This window comes from Carassius carassius, chromosome 38 (assembly GCF_963082965.1).
Source record: "Carassius carassius chromosome 38, fCarCar2.1, whole genome shotgun sequence".
Classification (NCBI taxonomy): Eukaryota; Metazoa; Chordata; class Actinopteri; order Cypriniformes; family Cyprinidae; genus Carassius; species Carassius carassius.
This window is the reverse complement of record NC_081792.1, coordinates 2,887,682-2,909,886: the sequence shown is the minus strand read 5'-3', so window position 1 is coordinate 2,909,886 and position 22,205 is coordinate 2,887,682. Positions and strand designations below refer to the sequence as shown.

General features: G+C 40.7%; 10 non-coding genes across 10 annotated transcripts; 3 read left to right on the top strand and 7 right to left on the bottom strand.

Annotated features, from left to right (window-relative positions):
- The first annotated feature begins 2,458 nt into the window (after positions 1 to 2,458).
- trnay-gua (transfer RNA tyrosine (anticodon GUA)) lies at positions 2,459 to 2,546 on the top strand. The gene is given in 2 exon segments: positions 2,459 to 2,495; positions 2,511 to 2,546. It is a non-coding gene; the product is annotated as a tRNA-Tyr (tRNA).
- Positions 2,547 to 2,653: 107 nt separating this feature from the next.
- Positions 2,654 to 2,725, bottom strand: trnae-cuc (transfer RNA glutamic acid (anticodon CUC)). The gene has a single exon. It is a non-coding gene; the product is annotated as a tRNA-Glu (tRNA).
- Positions 2,726 to 3,171: 446 nt separating this feature from the next.
- trnae-uuc (transfer RNA glutamic acid (anticodon UUC)) lies at positions 3,172 to 3,243 on the top strand. The gene has a single exon. It is a non-coding gene; the product is annotated as a tRNA-Glu (tRNA).
- A 3,161-nt stretch (positions 3,244 to 6,404) lies between these two features.
- trnac-gca (transfer RNA cysteine (anticodon GCA)) lies at positions 6,405 to 6,476 on the bottom strand. The gene has a single exon. It is a non-coding gene; the product is annotated as a tRNA-Cys (tRNA).
- Positions 6,477 to 7,282: 806 nt separating this feature from the next.
- trnac-gca (transfer RNA cysteine (anticodon GCA)) lies at positions 7,283 to 7,354 on the bottom strand. Its single transcript has one exon. It is a non-coding gene; the product is annotated as a tRNA-Cys (tRNA).
- Positions 7,355 to 10,288: 2,934 nt separating this feature from the next.
- trnac-gca (transfer RNA cysteine (anticodon GCA)) lies at positions 10,289 to 10,360 on the bottom strand. Its single transcript has one exon. It is a non-coding gene; the product is annotated as a tRNA-Cys (tRNA).
- A 1,946-nt stretch (positions 10,361 to 12,306) lies between these two features.
- Positions 12,307 to 12,378, bottom strand: trnae-cuc (transfer RNA glutamic acid (anticodon CUC)). Its single transcript has one exon. It is a non-coding gene; the product is annotated as a tRNA-Glu (tRNA).
- A 2,754-nt stretch (positions 12,379 to 15,132) lies between these two features.
- On the bottom strand, positions 15,133 to 15,203 carry trnar-ucu (transfer RNA arginine (anticodon UCU)). The gene has a single exon. It is a non-coding gene; the product is annotated as a tRNA-Arg (tRNA).
- Positions 15,204 to 19,926: 4,723 nt separating this feature from the next.
- trnay-gua (transfer RNA tyrosine (anticodon GUA)) lies at positions 19,927 to 20,014 on the top strand. The gene is given in 2 exon segments: positions 19,927 to 19,963; positions 19,979 to 20,014. It is a non-coding gene; the product is annotated as a tRNA-Tyr (tRNA).
- Positions 20,015 to 20,119: 105 nt separating this feature from the next.
- trnae-cuc (transfer RNA glutamic acid (anticodon CUC)) lies at positions 20,120 to 20,191 on the bottom strand. The gene has a single exon. It is a non-coding gene; the product is annotated as a tRNA-Glu (tRNA).
- Positions 20,192 to 22,205: the final 2,014 nt, after the last annotated feature.

Genomic DNA, 22,205 nt, shown 5'->3' with positions numbered 1-22,205 from the left:
GGCCAGTGGCGCAATGGATAACGCTATGGATCTGACTATGGATCAGAAGATTCTAGGTTTGACTCCTGGCTGGCTCGCTCTGTGCTTGTTTTTCTCCGGCTTATTTTTTTGTTGTGTTTTTTTCTCTTCTCCAAAATCCAGGAGAAAGGGCAAATCTTCAGGCATTCTTCTTTTTTTCCAAAAAAGACATATTCTGCACACCATTTCCGATGTCTAGGGAAGACACGGACTTGCTTCGGTATTGTCATTCGTCTCACAAGCACTCGGCTTTTAAAGGGGAAATAAACTGCAGGCTGGCAGCCAGTTGATCTTTGAATGAACAATTTCATTGCTACTCTGTAACTGCTTCATTACTTTGAAGGGTGTAATGCCATGTTGTTTTGATGTCACAGGCTTGCCATTTTGAAGCCTTATCACTAATTGCCACCTGGACATTGAGAATAAATTGTAATCTGCATTAAACTGAACGAGCAAATAATCAGCAACTTTGCGGATAAAAAATTGGTCTCACTTTCATTATTAACCTCACAAAATGTGAATTTTGTACCTTGACAGACCGATGATAGGCAGATTTTCATCTAGATAATGGTTGCAATGTGTGTTTTCAGATGCAAGACAAAAGTATTTTCACCTGGACAAGAGCTTAATTACCAGTTCAAGGTATCAATCCAGCAATCACAGGAATCTGGCCAAATAAACTGAACCCCCGGGGTGAGTAAAAAAAAAAACAGCAATACCGAAGCATGTTACGCTTACAGAAGGGACTTTTTTGGCCAGCAGTAGAGCTACAGGACCGTGATATGTCGAGGTTCTGTCTAGCACTTTGTCCCTTCGATAGCTCAGCTGGTAGAGCGGAGCACTGTAGGTTGGAGTGTTGGCAATCCTTAGGTCGCTGGTTCGACTTTGGCTCGAAGGAGGTCTTTTTTTCAAGTGCTCACCATTTTTTGGTTTGGAGCTGGCTTTCTAACAGCTGTAAGCAGAGCTTTAATTCACAATCCACAATTGGAAGCCAAAAGAGCTTTTCCGGGGGTTCGACTCCGGCTCGAAAGAGGTCTTTTTTTCAAGTGCTCACCGTTTTTTGGTTTAGTAGCTGGCTTTCTAACAGCTGTAAGCAGAGCTTTAATTCACAATCCACATTTGGAAGCCAAAAGAGCTTTCCCTGACCGGGAATCGAACCCGGGCCTCTGCGTGAGAGCGCCAAATCCTAACCACTAGACCACCAGGGAGGGGCTGGTGGGCTTACCTCCTGATAACAAGGTGATAATAAGCAGACAGCAATGCTTGCCACTGTCTCATCTAAAACCAACAAGTCTGTAGCAATCAGGGGTCTTTACTATCGGTGGGCCAGTGGCGCAATGGATAACGCTATGGATCTGACTATGGATCAGAAGATTCTAGGTTTGACTCCTGGCTGGCTCGCTCTGTGCTTGTTTTTCTCCGGCTTATTTTTTTGTTGTGTTTTTTTCTCTTCTCCAAAATCCAGGAGAAAAGGCAAATCTTCAGGCATTCTTCTTTTTTTCCAAAAAAGACATATTCTGCACACCCTTTCCGATGTCTAGGGAAGACACGGACATGCTTCGGTATTGTCATTCGTCTCACAAGCACTCGGCTTTTAAAGGGGAAATAAACTGCAGGCTGGCAGCCAGTTGATCTTTGAATGAACAATTTCATCGCTACTCTGTAACTGCTTCATTACTTTGAAGGGTATAATGCCATGTGGTTTTGATGTCATGGGCTTGCCATTTTGAAGCCTTATCACTAATTGTCACCTGGACATTTAGAATAAGTTGTAAACAGAGTTAAACTGAAGGAGCGAATAATCAGCAACTTTGCCGATTACAAATTGGTCTCACTTTCATTGTTACCCTCACAATGTCATTTTTGTATCTTGACAGAGTGACAATAGGCAGTTTTTCCTCTAGATAACGGTTGCCGTGTGTGTTTTCAAATGGATGACACAAGTATTTTCACCTGGAAAAGAGCTTAATTACCAGTTCGAGGTATCAGTTCAGCAATCACAGGAATCTGCCCAAATAAACTGAACTCCCGGGGTGAGTAAAAAAATAACAGATCCCTTGAATGCATGCAACACTATATAATTCAGAAAACCGTCCTTTTGGATAATTCTTGTTTTGCCAAATTATTATCACATTGTTACAGTCGCAGACCTAAAGCAACAGGCCACTACAAGATCCTGCGCCCACACTGACCACATGTATGGAAAGTGCGCCAGAAGCCAATGGCCAGTTTAAGGTTTCCAAATCCCATATGGTCTAGCGCTTAGGATTTCTGGTTTTCACCCAGGCGGCCTAGGTTTGACTCCAGGTATGGGAACGCATGCTCCTTTTTGATTCCCTCCTCAAAAATCCAGCACATCTTCCTGCACCAGAAGTGACTTTTTGGCCAGCAGTAGAGCTACAAGACCGTGATATGTCGAGGTTCTGTCTAACACTTTGCCCCTTTGATAGCTCAGCTGGTAGAGCGGAGGACTGTAGGTTGGAGTGTTGGCAATCCTTAGGTCGCTGGTTCGACTCCGGCTCGAAGGAGGTCTTTTTTTCAAGTGCTCACCAATTTTTTTTGGTTTGGAGCTGGCCTTCTCGCAGCTGTTAGCAGAGCTAGAATTCGCAGTCCACAATTGGAAGCCAAAAGAGCTTTCCCTGACCGGGAATCGAACCCGGGCCGCGGCGGTGAGAGCGCCGAATCCTAACCACTAGACCACCAGGGAGGAGCTGGTGAGCTGGTGAGCTGGTGAGCTGGTGGGCTGGTGGGCTGGTGGGCTTACCTCCTGAAAACAAGGTGAGAATAAGCAGACAGCAATGCTTGCCACTGTCACATCTAAAACCAACAACTCTGTAGCAATCAGGGGTCTTTACTATTGGTGGGCCAGTGGCGCAATGGATAACGCGTCTGACTACGGATCAGAAGATTCTAGGTTCACTGGAATCTGCCCAAAAAAACTGAACCCCCGGGGTGAGTAAAAAAACAGATCCCTTGAATGCATACAACACTATATAAATCAGAAAACCGTCCTTTTGGATAATTCTTGTTTTGCCAAATTATTATCACATTGTTACAATAGCAGACCTAAAGCAACAGGCCACTACAAGATCCTGCGCCCACACTGACCACATGTATGGAAAGTGCGCTAATGGCCGGTTTAAGTTGTCCAAATCCCATATGGTCTAGTGGTTAGGATTCCTGGTTTTCACCCAGGGGGCCAGGGTTCGACTCCCGGTATGGGAACGCATGCTCCTTTTTGCTTCCCTCCTCAAAAATCCAGCACATCTTCCTGCACCAGACGTCGAGGTTCTGTCTAACACTTTGCCCCTTCGATCGCTCAGCTGGTAGAGTGCAGGACTGTAGGTTGGAGTGTTGGCAATCCTTAGCTTGCCACTGTCTCATCTAAAACCAACAACTCTGTAGCAATCAGGGGTCTTTACTAGTGTTGGGCCATTGGCGCAATGGATAATGTGTCTGACTACGGATCAGAAGATTCTAGGTTTGACTCCTGGCTGGCTCGCTCTGTGCTTGTTTTTCTCCAGCTTATTTTGTTGTTGTGTTTTTTTCTTCTTCTCCAAAATCCAGAAGAAAAGGCAAATCTTCAGGCATTCTTCTTTTTTTCCAAAAAAGACATATTCTGCACACCCTTTCCGATGTCTAGGGAAGACACGGACATGCTTCGGTATTGTCATTCGTCTCACAAGCACTCCGACAAGCTCGGCGATTAAAGGGGAAATAAACTGCAGGCTGGCAGCCAGTTGATTTTCGAATGAACAATTTCATCGCTACTCTGTAACTGCTTCATTACTTTGAAGGGTGTAATGCCATGTTGTTTTGATGTCACGGGCTTGCCATTTTAATAGTTGGTGATTTTAATATCCATGTTGATAATGAAAACGATGCATTGGGATCAGCATTTATAGACATTCTGAACTCTATTGGTGTTAGACAACATGTTTCAGGACCTACTCATTGTCGAAATCATACTCTAGATTTAATACTGTCACATGGAATTGATGTTGATGGTGTTGAAATTATTCAGCCAAGTGATGATATCTCAGATCATTATTTAGTTCTTTGCAAAATTCATATAGCCAAAATTGTAAATTCTACTTCTTGTTACAAGTATGGAAGAACCATCACTTCTAACACAAAAGACTGCTTTTTAAGTTATCTTCCTGATGTATCCAAATTCCTTAGCATATCCAAAACCTCAGAACAACTTGATGATGTAACAGAAACTATGGACTCTCTCTTTTCTAGCACTTTAAATAAAGTTGCTCCTTTACGCTTAAGGAAGGTTAAGGAAAACAGTTTGACACCATGGTATAATGAGCATACTCGCACCCTAAAGAGAGCAGCCCGAAAAATGGAGCGCAGCTGGAGGAAAAAGTAACATATCCTACAGAAAAGCATTAAAAACTGCTAGATCCGATTACTTTTCTTCTCTTTTAGAAGAAAACAAACATAACCCCAGGTATTTATTCAATACAGTGGCTAAATTAACGAAAAATAAAGCCTCAACAAGTGTTGACATTTCCCAACACCACAGCAGTAATGAGTTTATGAACTACTTTACTTCTAAAATCGATACTATTAGAGATAAAATTGCAACCATTCAGCCGTCAGCTACAGTATCACATCAGACAGTGCACTATAGACCCCCTGAGGAACAGTTCCACTCATTCTCTACCATAGGAGAGGAAGAATTGTATAAACTTGTTAAATCATCTAAACCAACAACATGTATGTTAGACCCTATACCATCTAAGCTCCTGAAAGAGGTGCTTCCAGAAGTCATAGATCCTCTTCTGACTATTATTAATTCCTCATTGTCATTAGGACATGTCCCCAAAACCTTCAAACTGGCTGTTATTAAGCCTCTCATCAAAAAACCACAACTTGACCCCAAAGAACTAGTTAATTATAGACCAATCTCGAATCTCCCTTTTCTGTCCAAGATACTAGAAAAGGTGGTATCCACACAATTATATTCCTTCTTAGAGAAAAATGGTATATGTGAGGATTTCCAGTCAGGATTTAGACCGTATCATAGTACTGAGACTGCTCTTCTTAGAGTTACAAATGATCTGCTCTTATCATCTGATCGTGGGTGTATCTCTCTATTAGTTTTATTGGATCTTAGTGCTGCGTTTGACACAATTGACCACAACATTCTTTTGCATAGACTTGAATACTTTGTTGGCATCAGTGGAAGTGCATTAGCATGGTTTAAATCGTACTTATATGACCGCCATCAGTTCGTAGCAGTGAATGAAGATGTATCCTATCGATCACAAGGGAGTACCTCAAGGCTCAGTACTAGGGCCGCTACTCTTCACGCTTTATATGTTACCCTTGGGAGATATCATCAGGAAACATGGTGTTAGCTTTCACTGTTATGCTGATGATACTCAGCTATATATCTCAACGAGACCAGATGAAACTTCCCAATTATCTAAGCTAACAGAGTGTGTTAAAAATGTAAAAGATTGGATGACAAATAATTTTCTCCAATTAAATTCGGATAAGACAGAGATATTAATTATTGGACCAAAAAACACTACACAGAATCTTGTAGATTACAATCTGCAACTAGACGGATGTACTGTTACTTCCTCTACAGTCAGAAATCTGGGTGCTATATTAGACAGCAATTTGTCTTTTGAAAATCATATTTCCAATGTTACAAAAACTGCATTCTTCCATCTTAGAAACATTGCCAAGCTACAAAACATGTTATCTGTTTCTGATGAAGAAAAGCTAGTTCATGCATTCATGACCTCTAGACTGGACTATTGTAATGCACTTCTAGGTGGTTGTCCTGCTTTGTCAATAAACAAGCTACAGGTAGTCCAAAATGCAGCAGCTAGAGTCCTTACGAGGTCAAGAAAATATGATCATATTACCCCAATTTTACAGTCTCTGCACTGGCTAGTGGCTTTTGGTAGTTCCTAGGATAGCAAAGTCCACTAAAGGAGGTAGAGCTTTCTCACATTTGGCTCCCAAACACTGGAATAGCCTTCCTGATAATGTTTGGGGTTCAGACACACTCTCTCTGTTTAAATCTAGATTAAAAACACATCTCTTTCGCCAAGCATACGAATAATGTATCTTTTAAATTGTGAGTGTAGTTGCATCTGATCAAAACGTAGACCTATTGATCTGCAGACAAATGCTCTGTCGTTGAGCTATAACCCGTACTGCATTAGCACAAACCACAAAAATGAACTTATGTCAAGGATTTGTTTATTCCTAATATGCCCAAAGGAGGCACATGGAATGAACCTGGGATTTCTTGATCTACAATGAAACGCTGTGCCATTGAGATATAACCGCATACAGTATGAGCACAAAAAGGCAGGAATATATGGCTACACATATTCCTAACCTGCCAAATCCAAAGGGGGCACCCAGATTTGAACTGGGGACCTCTTGATCTGCAGTCAAATGCTCTACCACTGAGCTATACCCCCACAGACTCCTTGGACCATAGCCTCACACAAGAGGACAGACTCAATTTTGAATAAAGTTTTTGGATATGACAAGCATGCCATATACAAAAAAGAACCTCTCGAGAGGATGTGCCACTGAGTCACAATCACATACAGAATCTTTCTATATAGATATGTTTGCACTTATTCCTAATCTGCCAAATCCATAAGCGGCACCCGATTTTGAACCGAGGGCCTCTTGATCTGCACTCAAATGCTCTACCACTCAACTATGCCCCCACATCTTTGCAGATAAATGCTCTTTAATTAAGCCATACCCCTATAGACTTCTGTGTTTAGAGCCAAAGATTAAGTTAGATCCTACGATTCAACAATATCAAACATTGACTCCTTCAATGTAAACTTAGGTCTTTGGTTACTCCAAATCAGAATCAACAACTCTACAACTCAAACCCTCCAAATAAGACAAGTCCAAAGGAGACACCAAGATTTGAACTGTGGACGACTTGATTACAGACTCACTTTGAAATCATGTCGTTGATTGTGTCAAGCAAGCCAGATCCAAAACATAGAAATATTGATCTGCAGACAAATGCTCTGTTATTGAGCTATAACCCCGTACTGCCTGAGCACAAACATCAAAAATGAATTTATGTCAAGGATTTGTTTATTCCTAATATGCCAAGCCCAAATTAGGCACATGGAATGAACCTGGGACCTCTTGATCTGCAATCAAACGCCGTGCCATTGAGATATAACCCCGTACAGTATGAGCACAAAAAGGCAGGAAGATATGGCAACACATATTCCTAACATGCCAAATCCAAAGGGGGCACCCGGCTTTGAACCAGGGACCTCTCGATCTGCAGTCAAATGCTCTACCACTGAGCTATACCCCCACAGACGCCCTAGATCATAGCCTCACACAAGATGACAGACTCACTTTTGAATAAAGTTTTTGGATATGACAAGCATGCCAGATACAAAAAATAGCCTCTCGAGAGGATGTGCCACTGAGTTACAATCACATACAGAATCTATCTATATAGATATGTTTGCACTTATTCCTAATCTGCCAAATCCATAAGCGGCACTCAGATTTGACCGTGGATCTATTGGTCTGCACTAAAATGCTCTACCACTGAACTATGCCCCCACATCTTTGCAGAAAAATGCTCTTTCATTAAGCCATACCCCTACAGACTTTTGTGCTTCGAGCCAAAGATTAAGTTAGATCCTACGATTCAACAATATCAAACATTGACTCCTTCACTGTAAACTCAGGTCTTTGGTTACTCCAAATCAGAATCACCAACTCTACAACTCAAAACCTCCAAATAAGACAAGTCCAAAGGGGACACCCAGATTTGAACTGTGGACGACTTGATTACAGACTCACTTTGAAATCATGTCGTTGATTATGTCAAGCAAGCCAGATCCAAAATGTAGACCTATTGATCTGCAGACAAATGCTCTGTCGTTGAGCTATAACCCGTACTGCATGAGCACAAACCTCAAAAATGAATTTATGTCAAGGATTTGTTTATTCCTAATATGCCCAAAGGAGGCACATGGAATGAACCTGGGATTTATTGATCTACAATGAAACGCTGTGCCATTGAGATATAACCGCATACAGTATGAAGATACAGCTACACATATTCCTAACATGCCAATTCCAAAGGGGGCACCGAGATTTGAAACGGAGACCTCTTAATCTACAGTCAAATTCTCTACCACTGAGCTATACCCCCACAGACTCTCTGGACCATAGCCTCACACAAGATGACAGACTCAATTTTGAATAAAGTTTTTGGATATGACAAGCATGCCATATACAAAAAAGAACCTCTCGAGAGGATGTGCCACTGAGTTACAATCACATACAGAATCTTTCTATATAGATATGTTTGCACTTATTCCTAATCTGCCAAATCCATAAGCGGCACCCAATTTTGAACCAAGGACCTCTTGATCTGCACTCAAATGCTCTACCACTCAACTATGCCCCCACACCTTTGCAGATAAATGCTCTTTCATTAAGCCATACCCCTACAGACTTCTGTGTTTAGAGCCAAAGATTAAGTTAGATCCTACGATTCAACAATATCAAACATTGACTCCTTCACTGTAAACTTAGGTCTTTGGTTGACAAATGCTCTGTTGTTGAGCTATAACCCCGCACTGCCTGAGCACAAACATCAAAAATGAATGTATGTCAAGGATTTGTTTATTCCTAATATGCCAAGCCCAAATTAGGCACATGGAATGAACCTGGGACCTCTTAATCTGCAATCAAACGCCGTACCTTTGAGATATAACCCTGTACAGTATGAGCACAAAAGGCAGGAAGATATGGCTACACATATTCCTAACATGCCAAATCCAAAGGGGCATCCGGATTAGAACCGGGGACCTCTTGATCTGCAGTCAAATGCTCTACCACTGAACTATACCCCCACATCTTTACAGAAAAATGCTCTTTCATTAAGCCATACCCCTACAGACTTCTGTGCTTCGAGCCAAAAATTAAGTTAGATCCTACGATTCAACAATATCAAACATTGACTGCTTCACTGTAAACTCAGGACTTTGGTTACTCCAAATCAGAATCAGCAACTCTACAACTCAAAACCTCCAAATAAGACAAGTCCAAAGGGGACACCCAGATTTGAACTGTGGACGACTTGATTACAGACTCACTTTGAAATCATGTCGTTGATTATGTCAAGCAAGCCAGATCCAAAATGTAGACCTATTGATCTGCAGACAAATGCTCTGTTGTTGAGCTATAGCCCCGTACTGCATGAGCACAAACCTCAAAAATGAATTTATGTCAAGGATTTGTTTATTCCAAATATGCCAAGCCCAAATTAGGCACATGGAATGAACCTGGGACCTTCCTAAAAGGCAGGAAGATATGGCTACACATATTCCTAACATGCCAAATGCAAATGAGGCACCCAGATTTGAACCGGGGACCTCTTGATCTGCAATCAAATGCTCTACCACTGAACTATATCCCCACAGACTCCCTGGATCATAGCCTCACACAAGATGACAGACTCACTTTTGAATAAAGTTTTTGGATATGACAAGCATGCCAGATACAAAAAAGAACCTCTCGAGAGGATGTGCCATTGAGTTACAATCACATACAGAATCTTTCTATATAGATATGTTTGCACTTATTCCTAATCTGCCAAATCCATAAGCGGCACTCGGATTTGAATTGTGGACCTTTTGATCTGCACTCAAATGCTCTACCACTGAACTATGCCCCCACATATTTGCAGAAAAATGCTCTTTCATTAAGCCATACCCCTACAGACTTCTGTGCTTCGAGCCAAAAATTAAGTTAGATCCTACGATTCAACAATATCAAACATTGACTCCTTCACTGTAAACTCAGGTCTTTGGTTACTCCAAATCAGAATCAGCAACTCTACAACTCAAAACCTCCAAATAAGACAAGTCCAAAGGGGACACCCAGATTTGAACTGTGGACGACTTGATTACAGACTCACTTTGAAATCATGTCGTTGATTTTGTCAAGCAAGCCAGATCCAAAATATAGACCTATTGATCTGCAGAAAAATGCTCTGTTGTTGAGCTATAACCACGTACTACATGAGCACAAACCTCAAAAATAAATTTATGTCAAGGATTTGTTTATTCCTAATATGCCAAAGCTCAAATTAGGCACATGGAATGAAACTGGGACCTCTTGATCTGCAATCAAACACCGTGCCATTGAGATATAACCCTGTACAGTATGAGCAAAAAAAGGCAGGAAGGTATGGCTACACATATTCCTAACATGCCAAATTCTAAGGGGGCATCCGGATTTGAAACGGGGACCTCTTGATCTGCAGTCAAATGCTCTTCCACTGAGCTATACCCCCACAGACTCCCTGGATCATAGCCTCACACAAGATGACAGACTCACTTTTGAATAAAGTTTTTGGATATGACAAGCATGCCAGATACAAAAAAAGAACCTCTCGAGAGGATGTGCCACTGAGTTACAATCACATACAGAATCTTTCTATGTAGATATGTTTGCACTTATTCCTAATCTATTTAACTTGATTTATTTCAAATGAGTGCAATATTGTTAATGGAAACACCTCTACTGTACAAAGCACGCTCAGTAGAGTCCATTCATGTAAGTTTGGTCACATAATACTGTAGAATTTGCATGAAAATGTATGTCCACGGGAGCACTACGGAAGTCCCGCTGAATAAATTGTAAATGGACATTTTTTTTTTAAAAAAACCTCCCATTTGCCATTTATTCAGCACACCCTTCCTAATGGTTCCCTGGACAGATAAATTTTAGCGATTTCGTGGTTGAAGTCTCATCAGCTGTACTCTGCAAGCTCCGAGGAATCCATTTTTGTAAGTTTTGTCCCATAATACTGTAGAAATATGCATAGAGAAAATGGATTTTGGTTAATTTCACCACAAGTGGTGCATGTTCACCAAAATGTCACAAATTTTAGGCAATCAAATAGAAAGTTGCCTACGTGCTGGAATGTACAAAACCGATGACAAACATATGGTCAGACATACATACAGGGCCTTTCTTTAGAATAAATCAATCAGGGGGCCTCTCCTCTCTAGGGAGGTATTAAAATTGTAATCATAAGGAAAAGTTTGACTATTGTGGAACCGCACCATATAGTGTATATAAGGAGATACCAAATAACATTCGAGAGATTTCCTTGCAAGGACTCTCCGCGTTGTTTTCCATAAAATAAAGTCTTTTCTTCTGAGAGAAAACCACTGACTGAGTGTGATTATTCTGTGAACCGGTAGACGAAACTACATCAGCAACTTTGCGGATTAAAAATTGGTCTCACTTTCATTATTAACCTCACAATATGTCAATTTTGTACCTTGACAGACCGACGATAGGCAGTTTTTCATGTCCCTTGAATGCATGCAACACTATTTATTTCTGTAAACCACACTGGCCAGTTTATGGAAAGTGGCCCACAAGCTTGTGCCCAGTTAAAGCTGGCCAGTTCCCATATGGTCTAGCAGTTAGGATTCCTGGTTTTCTCCCATGCGGCCAGGGGTCAACTCCCGGTATGGAAAAGCTTGAACTTTTTTGCTTCCCTCCTCAAAATGCCAGCACATCTTCCTTCACCAGAAGTTACTTTTTATGACAGCAGTTGAGGTTGAGGTTCCGATGTCTATGGGGAGTCATATAACATGCTTCGGTATTGCCATTCATCACACAAGCTCTCGGATAAGCTGGGCAATTATCAGGGCTTACCTCCTGATAACAAGGTGAGAATAAGCAGACAGCAATCCTTGCCATAGTCACATCTAAAACCAACAACTCTGTAGCAATCAGGGGTCTATACTATTGGTGGGCCAGTGGCGCAATGGATAACGCGTCTGACTACGGATCTAAAGATTCTGGGTCCGACTCCTGGCTGCAGGCTGGTTATATTGCAGATAATGGTTGCAATGTGTGTTTTCAGATGCAAGACAAAAGTATTTTCACCTGGACAAGATCTTAATTACCAGTTCAAGGTATCAATTCAGCAATCACAGGAATCTACCCAAATAAACTGAACCCCCAGGGTGAGTAAAAAAAAACAGCAATACCGAAGCATGTTACGCTTACAGAAGTGACTTTTTGGCCAGCAGTAGAGCTACAGGACCGTGATATGTCGAGGTTCTGTCTAGCACTTTGTCCCTTCGATAGCTCAGCTGGTAGAGCGGCGCACTGTAGTTTGGAGTATTTTTTCACTGTATTTTTTGGTTTGGAGCTGGCTTTCTAACAGCTGTAAGCAGAGCTTTAATTCACAATCCACAATTGGAAGCCAAAAGAGCTTTCCCTGACTGGGAATCGAACCAAGGCCGCGGCGGTGAGAGCGCCGAATCCTAACCACTAGACCACCAGGGAGGGGCTGGTGGGCCTACCTCCTGATAACAAGTTGAGAATAAGCAGACAGCAATGCTTGCCACTGTCACATCTAAAACCAACAACTCTGTATCAATCGGGAGTCTCTTCTATCGATGGGCCAGTGGCACAATGGATAACGTGTCTGACAACAGATCAGAAGATTCTAGGTTCGACTCCAGGCTGGCTCGCTCTGTGCTTGTTTTTCTCCGGCTTATTTTGTTGTTGTGTTTTTTCTTCTTCTCCAAAATCTAGAAGAAAAGGCAAATCTCCAGGCATTCTTCTTTTTTTCCAAAAAAGACATATTCTGCACACCCATTCCGATGTCTAGGGGAGACACGGAGATGCTTCGGTATTGCCATTCGTATGTCAATTTTGGACCTTGACAGACCAACGATAAACAGTTTTTCATCTAGATAACGGTTGCAATGTAAGTTTTCAGATGCATGACACAAGTATTTTCACCTGGACAAGAGCTTAATTACCAGTTCAAGGTATCAATTCAGCAATCACAGGACTCTGGCCAAAAAACTGAACCCCCGGGGTGAGTCAACAAACATGTCCCTTGAATGCACTAACACTGAAATAAATAGTAACACTATTTATTTCTGTAAACCACACTGGCCAGATTTAATGAAAGTGGCCCACAGGCTTGTGCCCAGTTAAAGCTGGCCAGTTCCCATATGGTCTAGCAGTTAGGATTCCTGGATTTCTCCCATGCAGCAAGGGGTCGACTCCCGATATGGGAAAGCTTGATCTTTTTGCTTCTCTCCTCAAAAAGCCAGCACATGTTCCTGTACCAGAAGTGACTTTTTGGACAGCAGTAGAGCTACAGAACCCTGATAGGTTGAGGTTCCGATGTCTATGGGGAGTCGCGTAACATGCTTTGGTATTGCCATTCATCACACAAGCTCTCCGATAAGCTCGGCGATTAACGTGGTAATAAAATGCAGGCTGGTGGGCCAGTTGATTCTAGATTGAACAATTTCATCTCTACTCTGTAACTGCTTTACTACTTTGAAGGGTGTAATGCCATGTGGTTTTGATGTCATGGGCTTGCCATTTTGAAGCCTTATCACTAATTGCCATCTGGACATTTAGAATAAGTTGTAAACTGAGTTAAACTGAAGGAGCGAATAATCAGCAACTTTGCCGATTACAAATTGGTCTCACTTCCATTGTTACCCTCACAATGTCATTTTTGTACCTTGACAGAGTGACAATAGACAGTTTTTCTTCTAGATAACGGTTGCAATGTGTGTTTTCAGATGCATGAAAACCGTCCTTTTGGATAATTCTTGTTTTGCCAAATGATTATCACATTGTTACAGTCACAGACCTAAAGCAACAGGCCACTACAAGATCCTGCGCCCACACTGACCACATGTATGGAAAGTGCGCCAGAAGCCAATGCCCAGTTTAAGGTTTCCAAATCCCATATGGTCTAGCGCTTAGGATTCCTGGTTTTCACCCAGGCGGCCCAGGTTTGACTCCCGGTATGGGAACGCATGCTCCTTTTTGATTTCCTCCTGAAAAATCCAGCACATCTTCCTGCACCAGAAGTGACTTTTTGGCCAGCAGTAAAGCTACAGGACCGTGATATATCGAGGATCTGTCTAACACTTTGCCCCTTCGATAGCTCAGCTGGTAGAGCGGAGGACTGTAGGTTGGAGTGTTGGCAATCCTTAGGTCGCTGGTCGAATGTGTTTTTTTTTCTCTTCTCCAAAATCCAGGAGAAAAGGCAAATCTTCAGGCATTCTTCTTTTTTTCCAAAAAAGACATATTCTGCACACCCTTTCCGATGTCTAGGGAAGACACGGACATGCTTCGGTATTGTCATTCGTCTCACAAGCACTCCGACAACCTCGGCGATTAAAGGGGAAATAAACTGCAGGCTGGCAGCCAGTTGATTTTTGAATGAACAATTTCATCACTACTCTGTAACTGCTTCATTACTTTGAAGGGTGTAATGCCATGTGGTTTTGATGTCACGGGCTTGCCATTTTGAAGCCTTATCACTAATTGCCACCTGGAGATTGAGAATAAATTGTAATCTGCATTAAACTGAACGAGCGAATAATCAGCAACTTTGTGGATTAAAAATTGGTCTCACTTCCATTATTAACCTCACAATATATCAATTTTGTACCTTGACAGACCGACGATAGGCAGTTTTTCATCTAGATAATGGTTGCAATGTGTGTTTTCAGATGCAAGACAAAAGTATTTTCACCTGGACAAGAGCTTAATTACCAGTTCAAGGTATCAATCCAGCAATCACAGGAATCTGGCCAAATAAACTGAACCCCCGGGGTGAGTAAAAAAAAAAACAGAAATACCGAAGCATGTTACGCTTACAGAAGTGACTTTTTTGGCCAGCAGTAGAGCTACAGGACCGTGATATGTCGAGGTTCTGTCTAGCACTTTGTCCCTTCGATAGCTCAGCTGGTAGAGCGGAGCACTGTAGGTTGGAGTGTTGGCAATCCTTAGGTCGCTGGTTCGACTTTGGCTCGAAGGAGGTCTTTTTTTCAAGTGCTCACCATTTTTTGGTTTGGAGCTGGCTTTCTAACAGCTGTAAGCAGAGCTTTAATTCACAATCCACAATTGAAAGCCAAAAGAGCTTTTCCGGGGGTTCGACTCCGGCTCGAAGGAGGTCTTTTTTTCAAGTGCTCACCATTTTTTGGTTTAGTAGCTGGCTTTCTAACAGCTGTAAGCAGAGCTTTAATTCACAATCCACATTTGGAAGCCAAAAGAGCTTTCCCTGACCGGGAATCGAACCCGGGCCTCTGCGTGAGAGCACCAAATCCTAACCACTAGACCACCAGGGAGGGGCTGGTGGGCTTACCTCCTGATAACAAGGTGATAATAAGCAGACAGCAATGCTTGCCACTATCTCATCTAAAAGCAACAAGTCTGTAGCAATCAGGGGTCTTTACTATCGGTGGGCCAGTGGCGCAATGGATAACGCTATGGATCTGACTATGGATCAGAAGATTCTAGGTTTGATTCCTGGCTGGCTCGCTCTGTGCTTGTTTTTCTCCGGCTTATTTTTTTGTTGTGTTTTTTTTCTCTTCTCCAAAATCCAGGAGAAAAGGCAAATCTTCAGGCATTCTTCTTTTTTTCCAAAAAAGACATATTCTGCACACCCTTTCCGATGTCTAGGGAAGACACGGACATGCTTCGGTATTGTCATTCGTCTCACAAGCACTTGGCTTTTAAAGGGGAAATAAACTGCAGGCTGGCAGCCAGTTGATCTTTGAATGAACAATTTCATTGCTATTCTGTAACTGCTTCATTACTTTGAAGGGTGTAATGCCATGTTGTTTTGATGTCACGGGCTTGCCATTTTGAAGCCTTATCACTAATTGCCACCTGGACATTGAGAATAAATTGTAATCTGCATTAAACTGAACGAGCGAATAATCAACAACTTTGCGGATTAAAAATTGGTCTCACTTTCGTTATTAACCTCACAATATGTCAATTTTGTACCTTGACAGACCGATGATAGGCAGATTTTCATCTAGATAACGGTTGCAATGTGTGTTTTCAGATGCATGACACAAGTATTTTCACCTGGACAAGAGCTTAATTACCAGTTCAAGGTATCAATTCAGCAATCACAGGATCATAATATAGATGTACTCTGTTTGACAGAAACCTGGCTAAAACCTGATGATTACATTATTTTAAATGAGTCCACCCCCCAACATCACTGTTATAAACATGAGCCGCGTCTAAAAGGCAAAGGTGGAAGTGTTGCTTCAATTTATAACAACGTTTTCAGGATTTCTCAGAGGGCAGGCTTCAAGTATAACTCGTTTGAAGTATTGGTGCTTCATATAACATTATCCAGAGAAACAAATGTTACTGATAAATCCCCTGTTATGTTTGTACTGGCTACTGTATACAGGCCACCAGGGCACCATACAGACTTTATTAAAGAGTTTGGTGATTTTACATCCGAGTTAGTTCTGGATGCAGATAAAGTTTTAATAGTTGGTGATTTTAAAATCCATGTTGATAATGAAAAAGATGCATTGGGATCAGCATTTATAGACATTCTGAACTCTATTGGGGTTAGACAACACGTTTCAGGACCTACTCATTGTCGAAATCATACTCTAAATTCAATACTGTCACATGGAATTGATGTTGATGGTGTTGAAATTATTCAGCCAAGTGATGATATCTCAGATCATTATTTAGTTCTGTGCAAACTTCATATAGCCAAAATTGTAAATTCTACTTCTTGTTACAAGTATGGAAGAACCATCTCTTCTAACACAAAAGACTGCTTTTTAAGTTATCTTCCTGATGTAACCAAATTCCTTAGCATATCCAAAACCTCAGAACAACTTGATGACGTAACAGAAACTATGGACTCTCTCTTTTCTAGCACTTTAAATAAAGTTGCTCCTTTACGCTTAAGGAAGGTTAAGGAAAACAGTTTGACACCATGGTATAATGAGCATAGTCGCACCCTAAAGAGAGCAGCCCGAAAAATGGAGCGCAGCTGGAGGAAAACAAAACTAGAGGTATTTCGTATTGCTTGGCGGGAAAGTAACATATCCTACAGAAAATCATTAAAGACTGCTCGATCCGATTACTTTTCTTCTCTTTTAGAAGAAAACAAACATAACCCCAGGTATTTATTCAATACAGTGGCTAAATTAAAAAAAATAAAGCCTCAACAAGTGTTGACATTTCCCAACACCACAGCAGTAATGACTTTATGAACTACTTTACTTCTAAAATCGATACTATTAGAGATAAAATTGCAACCATTCAGCCGTCAGCTACAGTATCACATCAGACAGTGCACTATAGACCCCCTGAGGAACAGTTCCACTCATTCTCTACCATAGGAGAGGAAGAATTGTTTAAACTTGTTAAATCATCTAAACCAACTCCTAAAAGAGGTGCTTCCAGAAGTCATAGATCCTCTTCTGACTATTATTAATTCCTCATTGTCATTAGGATATGTCCCCAAAACATTCAAACTGGCTGTTATTAAGCCTCTCATCAAAAAACCACAACTTGACCCCAAAGAACTAGTTAATTATAGACCAATCTCGAATCTCCCTTTTCTGTCCAAGATACTAGAAAAGGTGGTATCCTCACAATTATATTCCTTCTTAGAGAAAAATGGTATATGTGAGGATTTCCAGTCAGGATTTAGACCGTATCATAGTACTGAGACTGCTCTCCTTAGAGTTACAAATGATCTGCTCTTATCATCTGATCGTGGGTGTATCTCTCTATTAGTTTTATTGGATCTTAGTGCTGTGTTTGACACAATTGACAACAACACTCTTTTGCATAGACTTGAACACTTTGTTGGCATCAGTGGAAGTGCATTAGCATGGTTTAAATCGTACTTATATGACCGCCATCAGTTCGTAGCAGTGAATGAAGATGTATCCTATCGATCACAAGTGCAGTATGGAGTACCTCAAGGCTCAGTACTAGGGCCGCTACTCTTCACGCTTTATATGTTACCCTTGGGAGATATCATCAGGAAACATGGTGTTAGCTTTCACTGTTATGCTGATGATACTCAGCTCTATATTTCTTCGCAGCCCGGTGAAACACACCAATTTGAAAAACTAATGGATTGCATAGTCGATATAAAAAACTGGATGACGAGTAATTTCTTACTGCTAAATTCTGAAAAAACAGAGGTGTTAATTATAGGACCTAAAAACTCTGCTTGTAATAACCTAGAACACTGTCTAAGACTTGATGGTTGCTCTGTCAATTCTTCGTCATCAGTTAGGAACCTAGGTGTGCTATTTGATCGCAATCTTTCCTTAGAAAGCCCCGTTTCTAGCATTTGTAAAACTGCATTTTTACATCTCAAAAATATATCTAAATTACGGCCTATGCTCTCAATGTCAAATGCAGAAATGTTAATCCATGCATTTATGACCTCAAGGTTAGATTATTGTAATGCTTTATTGGGTGGTTGTTCTGCACGCTTAGTAAACAAACTACAGCTAGTCCAAAATGCAGCAGCAAGAGTTCTTACTTGAACCAGGAAGTATGACCATATTAGCCCGGTCCTGTCAACACTGCACTGGCTCCCTATCAAGCATCGTATAGATTTTAAAATATTGCTTATTACTTATAAAGCCCTGAATGGTTTAGCACCTCAGTATTTGAATGAGCTCCTTTTACATTATAATCCTCTACGTCTGCTACGTTCTCAAAACTCAGGCAATTTGATAATACCTAGAATATAAAAATCAACTGCGGACGGCAGATCCTTTTCCTATTTGGCGCCTAAACTCTGGAATAACCTACCTAACATTGTTCGGGAGGCAGACACACTCTTGAAGTTTAAATCTAGATTAAAGACCCATCTCTTTAACCTGGCATACACATAACATACTAATATGCTTTTATTATCCAAATCAGTTAAAGGATTTTTAGGCTGCATTAATTAGGTAAACCGGAACCGGAAACACTTCCCATAACACCCTAAGTACTTGATACATCATTAGAAGAATGGCATCTACGCTAATATTTGTGTTTCTCTCTTGTTCCGAGGTCACCGTGGCCACCAGATCCAGTGAGTGTCCAGATCAGAGGGTCACTGCAGTCACCCGGATCCAGTACGTATCCAGACCAGATGCTGGATCAGCACCTAGAAAGGACCTCTACATCCCTGAAAGACAGCGGAGACCAGGACAACTAGAGCCCCAGATACAGATCCCCTGTAAAGACCTTGTCTCAGAGGAGCACCAGGACAAGACCACAGGAAACAGATGATTCTTCTGCACAATCTGAATTTGCAGCAGCCTGGAATTGAACTACTGGTTTCGTCTGGTCGGAGTAGAACTGGCCCCCCAACTGAGCCTGGTTTCTCCCAAGGTTTTTTTTTCTCCATTCGGAGTTACGGTTCCTTGCCGCTGTCGCCTCTGGCTTGCTTATTTGGGGTCACTTCATCTACAGCGATATCGTTGACTTGATTGCAAATAAATGCACAGACACTATTTAAGTGAACAGAGATGACATCACTGAATTCAATGATGAACTGCCTTTAACTATCATTTTTGCATTATTGACACTGTTTTCCTAATAAATGTTGTTCAGTTGCTTTGACGCAATGTATTTTGTTTAAAGCACTATATAAATAATGGTGACTTTGACTTTGACAGGAATCTGCCAAAAAAAACTGAACCCCCGGGGTGAGTAAAAAAAAACAGATCCCTTGAATGCATACAACACTATTTTACTCAGAAAACCGTCATTTTGGATAATTCTTGTTTTGCCAAATTATTATCACATTGTTACAGTCCCAGACCAAAAGCAACAGGCCACTAAAAGATCCTGCGCCCACACTGACCACATGTATGGAAAGTGCGCCACTGGCCAGTTTAAGGTGTCCAAATCAAATATGGTCTAACGGTTAGGATTCCTGGTTTTCACCCAGGCGGCCCGGGTTCGAGTCCCGGTATGGGAGCGCATGCTTCTTTTTGCTTCCCTCCTCAAAAATACAGCACATCTTCCTGCACCAGATGTCGAGGTTCTATCTAACACTTTACCCCTTCGATAGCTCAGCTGGTAGAGCGGAGGACTGTAGGTTGGAGTCTTGGCAATCCTTAGGTCGCTGGTTCGACTCTGGCTCGAAGGAGGACTTTTTTTCAAGTGTTCACCATTTTTTTGGTTTGGAGCTGGCTTTCTCGCAGCTGTTAGCAGAGCTTGAATTCGCAGTCCACAATTGGAAGCCAAAAGAGCTTTCCCTGACCGGGAATCGAACTCGGGCCGCGGCAGTGAGAGCGCCGAATCCTAACCACTAGACCACCAGGGAGGGGCTGGTGGGCTGGTGGGCTGGTGGACTGGTGGGCTGGTGGACTGGTAGGCTTACCTACTGATAACAAGGTGAGAATAAGCAGACAGCAATGCTTGCCACTGTCACATCTAAAACCAACAACTCTGTAGCAATCAGGGGTCTTTACTATTGGTGGGCCAGCGGCGCTCCATGTCACCTGTAGGTCGTGGTTATTCTTTGTTATGACAGCCAATCACGTTCCCGGCTGCAACCATGAAATTTATGTTTTAGCCAATCGGCGCTCGTATAGCAACCGCGAAGTAGCCAATCAGCGCTCGTATCGTAACCGCGAATTAGCCAATCAGCGCTCGTATCGCAACCGTGATTCCCCCCAGTAACAACAAGCAATTAGCCAATCAGCGCTCGTATTGCAACCGTGATTCCGCCCAGTAACAACAAGAAATTGACCAATCAGCGCTCGTTCCTCATCCGTGATTCTTCGTAGTAACAACAAGTTATCAACAACAATTGATAACGTCAAGAACCCCCGGAGACTTGCGGATCACGGCTGAAGAAGAAGATAACGGTCATCGATTAATTTCTAACCAACATTTGCAATGTAAGTGAATCTTTTATCAATAAAAAAGTAACACTTACAATACTGGTGCACAAATATGCATTAATTTATACTTAACGAATGCACAGATAATCATGAGTTAATGTAAACGAATGAAGGACTAACTTAAACCATTAATTAATGATTACTACATCAGCAACTAATAAACATTCTATATGTTTCATAGATAAATTAATAAATACAATTTTATTAGTTAAATTTACTTTAATGTATTAGTTCCTTAATAACATTATATTAACTAATGACGTAAATGTATATTTTAATTACTACAGTGGCCAAAGCTATTTACTTCAACTTCCAGTTGTCAGCTTTAATTAATCATGAGCTAATGATTTTCAAAGGAATCATGTTATGACTTTACATGTTGAGGTAAAGAGCTATTAACATATTGTTAAAATGTTATTGTGGTTATGGATTTTTTTTTAATTAGTCATGTACCTCAACAAGTAAAGTTAAAGTAATAACATAATGATATCTTTACAAATTATTATCTAATGATTCATTATTGATATAATTTTACACTGTTAGTTAATATAATATGTTATTAAGGAATGGATACATTATGACACATTTAACTAATAACAACAATTTATTGATTTCTTTATCTATGAATCATATAAAATGTTCATTTGTTGCCAATGCAGTAATAATTAATAAATGGTTTGGTCCTTAATGAGTTATATATTAAGTCATGATTATCTGTGCATGAATTAAGCATGAATTAATGCATTTAATTGTATTTATTTATTGCATACTAGTGCCAGCATATTGTAAAGTGAGTTGTGTTTTTATGTTAAAATAAAAATAAAGTGTCAAATATATAAAGTTGTTTTGAATGAATAACCTGTAGTTCAGACAAGCTAATAATTCAGCTAATCAATGTAAAATATTATAATAAAAAAAAGTATTTCATATTTTTGTAGATTAGTCGACCAAGCAGAATATAAAGTATATTAAGTTACAGTTTTACCAGCTGCAACATTAAAAAGATTCTTACACATTAATGCATTACTTGTTATAATGCAATAATATAGTATGCATTATGCTTCTACTTTTAGTACTTTAAATATATTTTGATTCTAGAATTTTGAATGTATGATCTTTACTTGTAATAGAGCAGACAAATTTGTGAAAAATTTGTCTTTAAAAAGGAGATCACATAGAATAGACTGAACTTTCCCTTCCCTGTCTCAGGTGGGACAAAAGTTATATTTTAATGTATAATAATTATCTGAAAAATTATCTCTTACTCTGGGATAATTCTGATATGTTAGCCAACATTTTTAGCCTGTAGGAAAATATATACACAAACAAAGCATAATATAAAATCAACATTAAAAGGTGATCATAAGTAAATATAGTTCACTTTTTTTAATTTAGATGGAACCTCGCTTCAGGAGACGGGCTGATGGAAGC